Below are 7,009 nucleotides of genomic sequence, written 5' to 3' on the forward strand. Positions count from 1 at the left end.
AGTCAATATGCCACATATACTTTATTATTGATATAGACATTATTCAATATCAATATGCTAGGATGACATTTTCCATGAACCCAGTGTTATAACCCCTGGGTCTCTCAAATGAGGCTATTTCTAGCATCAAGGTCAAATTGATTGCCTTTTCTCTGCACTCTTTTCACTGCTTATATTCATGCCTGAATGTAGTTTGCTTCATGTGTGGTCTGTGACTCTGTTGTTCAGAATTTGCTTTTTCTCAAATTTCTAATTGTCATTTTATCTTGTATATTCTAGCCTGTGGCACTTTCTCCTTAATTCAACCATTAATCCTTCCCTTTCACTTTTTATCTTTCAGACATTTTTTGAAATCTCCACTCCATTGGCTTCCACCCTTTCCCCTCACACACTTTTTTCCCCATGTTTGTTTACTTTTATTCCAGTGGAGTCTTAGCAAGGAGGTTAAGTGCACATAGGCTCATGCTCCTGTCTTGAAAAAGAAGCTTACTTTGCCTTTCATAAGGCAAAGTACGGTTTCATACTCAGTCCTGATGCAGAGTGAGCCAGCTAAGATCCGGCTCAAAGAAAGGAAAGTAGTTTCTTCTCTGAGAAAACACCCAATGGCAGATGTTGCCCGTGCTGTGGAAGGGTCCAGGAGGGCCCTGGGGCCCTGGCTGCAGTGGCTTCCACAGAGGCTTGGGCAGCTGCAGCTGTCACCTTGGTCAAGGCCAGGCCAAAGACAGAGAGTAGAATCTGGTCACCAAGATGGGGTCACCTGATCAAGGACATGAAGATCAAATCCCTGGAAGAGTTCTGTCCCTCTCCTTGCCCATCAAGGAAACTGAGATCATTGACTTTTTCCTCGGGGCATCCCTCAAGGATAAGGTTTTGAAGATTATGCCTGTGCAAAAGCAGATCCATGCTGGCCAGGGGATCAAGTTCAAGGCATTTGTTGCCAACAGAGTTTACAATAGAGATGTTGGTCTGGGTGTTAAGTGCTCCAAGGAGGTAGCCTCTACCATCCATGGAGTCATCATCCTGGCCAAGCTTTCCATCATTTCCACGTAGCAAGGCTACTGGGGGAAACACTCAGCAAGCCCCACAGTGTCCCATGCAAGCTGGCCGGACGCTGTGGCTCTGTGGCGATGTGCCTTATCTCTGCCCCCAGAGGCACTAGCATTGTCTCAGCCAAGAAACTACTGATGACGGGCAGTACTGATGACTGCTACACTTTGGCTGCACTGGGCAACTTCGCCAAGGCCCCTTTTGATGCCATTTCCAAGACCTACAGCTAACTCACCACTGACCTCCAGAAAGAGACCGTGTTCACCCAGTCTCCCTATCAGGATTCACTATCTATAAAGGCCCACACCAGAGTTTCATGGAGAGGACCCAGGCTCCAGTTCTGGCCACCACATGGTTTTATACAAGAAAAATGAAGTGAATTAAAGGCTGTGAAAGAAAGAAAGAAAGAAAGAAAGAAAGAAAGAAAGAAAGAAAGAAAAGAAAGAAAGGGAAAGAGAGGAAGGAAGGAAGGGAAAGAAAGAGAAAGAAAGAAAGAAAAGAAAGAAGGAAAGAAAGAAAGGGAAAGAGAGGAAGGAAGGAAGGAAGGAAGGGAAAGAGAAAGAAAGAAAGAAAGAAAAAGTATATGGAGTAGTACTCTGACCAATATGTAGTCCTTAAGGGGAAACAAGTAGTGCATTTGATCAATCAGTGGCCTTCCTATTACCAGATACTTCTGGAAGCACATTCTAACCAATCAGTCCTCGTACTTGTTTTCAAAGAAACACATGAGTATAGGAAAATGAGTTGTTTATTTTTTTTTATTTTTTTAATGTTTATTTATTTTTGAGAGAGAGAGAGAGTACAAGGAGGGAAGGGGCAGAGAGAGAGAGAGGGACAGAGGATCTGAAGCAGTGTCCGTGTGGACAGCACAGAGCCCAATATGGGGCTCGAATATGCAAACTGCATGATTGTGACCTGAGCCAAAGTCCACCATTTAACCAACTGAGCTACCCAAGTGTCCCAGAAAATGAGACGTTTTAAAAAGAAGGTGACTGGGCACACCTGGGAGGTACAGACAGCTGAATGTTCACCTCCAGCTCAGGTCATGATCTCACAGTTTGTGGGTTCAAGCCCCGCATTGGGCTCTCTGCTGTCAGTGTGGAGCCCGCTTCAGATTCTCTGTCTCCCTCTCTCTCTGCCCCTCCCCTGTGAGCTCTCTCTCCCTCAAAAATAAACTTTTTTTTTTCTAAAGGCAGGTGCCTGGACCTTTTTACACAGACCCCTACAAAAAGCACATGCTGTTTCGCCTTGTCTTGGATGAAGCAAGTGTAAACAGTACCAAAGAATTACAGAAGAGAGTCCTAGCGGTCAAGTCTTAAAAGGCATTTGAAGATCATCTAGCTCTAATCCAAATGTTTGACTTTTCAGATGAGGTCAAGGGGGTACTTCTCCAAGGTCACTTAACTAACAGGTGGAACCAATAAGACTAGAAAATGAGTAAGGTTAACCCAAGGAGCTTTCTGACACACACCTCATGCTGAGTCTTGAAGAGCTGTTTTCCACTTGCTTCTCTACAATTTCCTTCCCTCCAACCACATCCTTTCAGGAACTCTAAAAAGAGGTCTGGAGAGAAGGGCAGGATGGAGTAGGAGGATAAGAGGGCTATAGCTGAGAAGGGGTCTGTCTCATTTTTTTTTTCCAGGGATCTATTTGCCCTGGCTGGGATCGGTGGACAAAATTAGTAACTCTGGGGATTCACCCTTCTTCCTTCTCTCCTTCTCTTACTCCAAACCTGCCTGGGAGAGGTAGAACGCAGATGGCATGGTTTGGCTCTACCTGTTTGACAAAATAAGTGTTCTGGCCCTAGAAATTGATGATGCTCTTACAGAAGGTAGCAATGTCCTATGTACATAGTACACCATTCTCCCAAAAGTTGTTTTACGACCTAAATATTCCCACTGATACGAATCATTAAAGGAAGAAAGGTCATAATTTTATGACATTGAGTTCAGTAATTAATACAAGCAAGACAAAGGCATTTTTCCCCCAGACTGTTTAATTTCTTTATTGTTTTTTGCTTCAGGAAACTGAAGAAGAGAAAAAAAAAATGTTCACAGTACACTTTACTTAATTTCTAAAGCTCAGAGTAACAAGGAAGAGGTCCTACCACATGTCCTACAATTGTCCTCTGTAACCCTACTCAGACATTTCCCCCCAGGACAACCATTAGAATACCTGTGAAGGATATAACTACAGAATCTAATAACAAAGCCACATTCAATCACCAAAAATCATGGTGCTAATGTGCCCATGTGCGATACCATGTTGAAAACGTAGCACCCCTTCCTAGATGTCAGCTCTGTGATGCACGGAGATCTCACCTCTGCATGCCTCCACTAATTCTCATTAATTTTTCTGGAAATGAAGAAGGATAGTTGTGACTCAGCAACTTTTCTTATTTATGAGGGACAACCTTCGTCTCCCTTAGCAACTTCTCTCTAGCCTTCCAGATTCATGTCTTTTGAGCTGTACCTTGCCAGAGAGTGAGAAGGTTCGATAATAGAATTTTCTAATTTTTTTACTTAAGAATATTGGCAAGTGTGGGTTCAGTTTTGTTAATGTTTATCTACTTTTGAGAGAAAGAGAGACAGAGCGTGAGTAGGGGAGGGGCAGAGAGACAGGGAGACACAGAATCTGAAGCAGGCTCCAGGCTCTGAGCTGTCAGCACAGAGCCCAACATGGGGCTTGAACCCAAGAACCGCGAGATCATGACCTGAGCTGAAAGAAGTTGGACGCTCAACAATCTGAGCCACCCAGGCACCCCTGCAAGTGTGCGTTTTAAAAATGAAGTGTCTACATTGAAAAAATGTATTGTGAGGCTGAAATTAAATATTCAAAAATCTCAAAAAGATCCACCCTCAAACCCAACAAATGCCTATTTAAGGATGATAAGACAGCCATATAAAAGCTATTTGAAAACAAAAATATATGGTTGAGATATAATAGCTGGTTATTATAGGTCTATTAATGGTATAAAACATGCTATTTAATATGCGTTAAATATTGGTGTTGAGAAATATGGGGAGGTATGTTGGGAAATCAGAGTACAGATTGGATGGTAAATAATCTTAGGGTGCAACAATTTAGTTACATTGCTAAGTTAACTGTATGATTGACATATAATACATATCTTTTAATGCACCAAAGAAAACTCACAGAATGAGTGAAGTGTGGCTGGCAGTTGAAGCATATAGGCACTTTTATAGCTGGGGTTTGATCCTAGCTCTGCTTTCAGTTCAGTGAACTTGAAAAGTTTCTTTATCTATAAAGCAGAAATAACAATGGCAACCAATTCATAGAGTCATTATTGTAAGGATTAAGTGAAAGAATCCATTTAGCACAGTGCCTGACACATAGTAAGCACTCGATATTTGCTTTTATTATTACTCTTGGCAGACTTTTACAGATTACTCATTTAGGGAAAAAGTATTCTGGTATAAATGATCAGCAGAGATCTGATGTATTCCTTTTTCTCTACATTGCCCAATTAAGTTACTTTAAAAGGGAAAAGAAGCTTAAGATGACATATAAATTTCAGAGTCACTGCATGAGGGTACATATAGATAGCAAATTCTGTTATCCAAGGCAATAAGAAAAAGGGGTGTTTTGATTAATCCAATATTCTAATTAACACACAGTTGACAATTTCCAAGGAATTGAAATATTGTATGCACTCAGAGCAAAAACTACTCTAACCACTATTTAATCTCCCTCTCTCTCTCTCTCTCTCTCTCTCAATCTCTCTTTGATGTTGCAAAAGAATAAATCATGGACTTTATTAAAATTTAAATATTTTGCTCTTTGGAAAACACCATTAGAAAAGAAAAAGGCAAGCCACCGATTGGGAAAAAAATACTTGCAATGCCCACATCTGACAAAGGAGTTGTATCTAGAATAAATAAGAAGTAATAAGCAATAAGAAAATAACCTAATTTTTGCAAATGGGCAACATATTTCAACAGGTGCCTCATAAAGATATACAAATGGCCAAAAGCTTATGAAAAGATGCTCAACACTATTTGTCAGCAGGAAAATACAAATTAAAGTGATGAAGATGATGTGCTATTGTGTATCGAATACAATGGCTCTAATTAGAAAGACTAAGTCAAATATTGAAAAAATACAGAGTAGCTGGAACTTTGCCACACTGCCGGTAGGAATGTAAACAACTCCTTTGGAAAACAGTTTGGCAGTTTCTTATAAAGTTCATACTCAATAGAAACAAAAACATATGTCTACATAATGACTTCTGCACAGATTTTCATAGCAACTTTATTCATAATAGCTACAAATTGGAAACAGTCCACGTTTTCGTCAGCAATTGAATGGATACAGTGTGGCATACCCATACAATGGAATAGTACTTGGCAATACAAAGAAAGGACCTACTGACGCAGTCGATTATGTGGACGAATTTCAAAAACATTATGTCAAGTAGAAGAAGCCAGACTCAAAAAAGCACATACTATATAATTCCAGTTATGTGAAATTATAGAAAATGTAAACTAATCTATAGTGATAGAAAAGAAAACAACAGTTACTTGGGGCCAGGAGGGGGTGACTGTTAATAAGCACGAGGAAATTGTCGAGGTGAGGGAACTGTAGACCTTAAGTGTGGTATCGGTTACATGGGTGTGTACTTTTGTCAGAACTCATGGAACTATATACACTTTTAATGGGTTCAGTTTATTTGTTTAAACAATATTTCAATTAAGTTAATTTTTTAAAAGGAATAATACAGTTAATCTTTTTTAATAATACAGTCTAGCTTTAAAAAATAGTCAGAGAACTGCTAAAATGTCATTGCAGAAGTAGTTTCAATAGCAAAGAAAAGGAACCAATCTAAGTATTCACTAATAGATACACAGTAATCAATTATGATGAGTCTATATTACTAAATACGGTGCAACCATTAAAAAGACTGAAGTAGTTCTATATGTTTGATATAGATGTTTATGACCTATAAAGTGGAAAGCTAGGATACACAACACTATGTATAGTATGATAAATACTCATTTGCATAAATATATTCTATGTACGTGTGTATATTTATATACATGAAAACTTCCAAAGGATCTATACTAGTTTTACAGACTTTATTTACCTTGAGGGCTAATCATGGGATGAGACATTTACAAAAGGATTTTTCATTTTCCCATTTTTCAACATTGAATCTTTACAGTAAGCCAATTTTACATGTATAATGGGCAGAAACAGTAGTGATATTTCCAAACAGGAAAAACGAAAGGCAGTTGGAACCTTCCAGGAACCTTCCAGGTATCATTATGAACACCAATCTTTTTGTCCTCTCCAAGTGGGGAAATGTTGAATAACAGAGATTTCTAATTAACTAGATACCAATAAGGATGGATTTACTGTATGTTGCGAAGGAAAACATTCCGCTCCATTCTTCCACCAATAGGCTGAAGAGTCATTGAATTCGTGGAAGGGAAAATATGAGATCAAACCTGGCAAGGTGGGAGTTTTCCATCCTAATCACTTGACCTATCTCTCCAAGAGAATCAGTCAATGTCTTCTAGTCTGGGCAACAAACTGAGAGCACCTGCCTATACCACACCTTATGATGACACTCTCTGAGGGTAAAACTGATAAAGGTCAGAGTACTACAGCACAGCTTTTTCTGCAGATCCTTGGAATCTTCCTGAGAAAATGAAAATTTTGGTAACCCTAAATGCTCAGACAGAACATTCAAGAGTCCCCTTTTAAAAAAAAATTCTTTTTAATCTTTATTTATTTTTGAGAGAGAGGGAGAGACAGAGCTCAAGCAGGGGAGGGGCAGAGAAAGAGGGAGACACAGAATCTGAAGCAGGCTCCAGGCTCTGAGCTGTCAGCACAGAGGTCAACGCAAGGCTCGAACTCATGAACCGCAAGATCATGACCTGAGCTGAAGTCGGACATTTAACCCACTGAGCCACCCAGGCGCCCCCAAGAGTCCCCTTAT

The 7,009-nt window shown here is 39.8% G+C and overlaps 1 pseudogene; it reads left to right on the top strand.

The window, feature by feature from the left end:
* The first annotated feature begins 714 nt into the window (after nucleotides 1-714).
* Nucleotides 715-1,426, top strand: LOC124514315 (40S ribosomal protein S2-like; annotated as a pseudogene).
* Nucleotides 1,427-7,009: the final 5,583 nt, after the last annotated feature.

The sequence above is a fragment of the Lynx rufus genome, unplaced genomic scaffold (assembly GCF_022079265.1).
Source record: "Lynx rufus isolate CCGP_SWC_20201006 ecotype Redwood Valley unplaced genomic scaffold, mLynRuf1.p SCAF_2, whole genome shotgun sequence".
Lineage (NCBI taxonomy): Eukaryota > Metazoa > Chordata > Mammalia > Carnivora > Felidae > Lynx > Lynx rufus.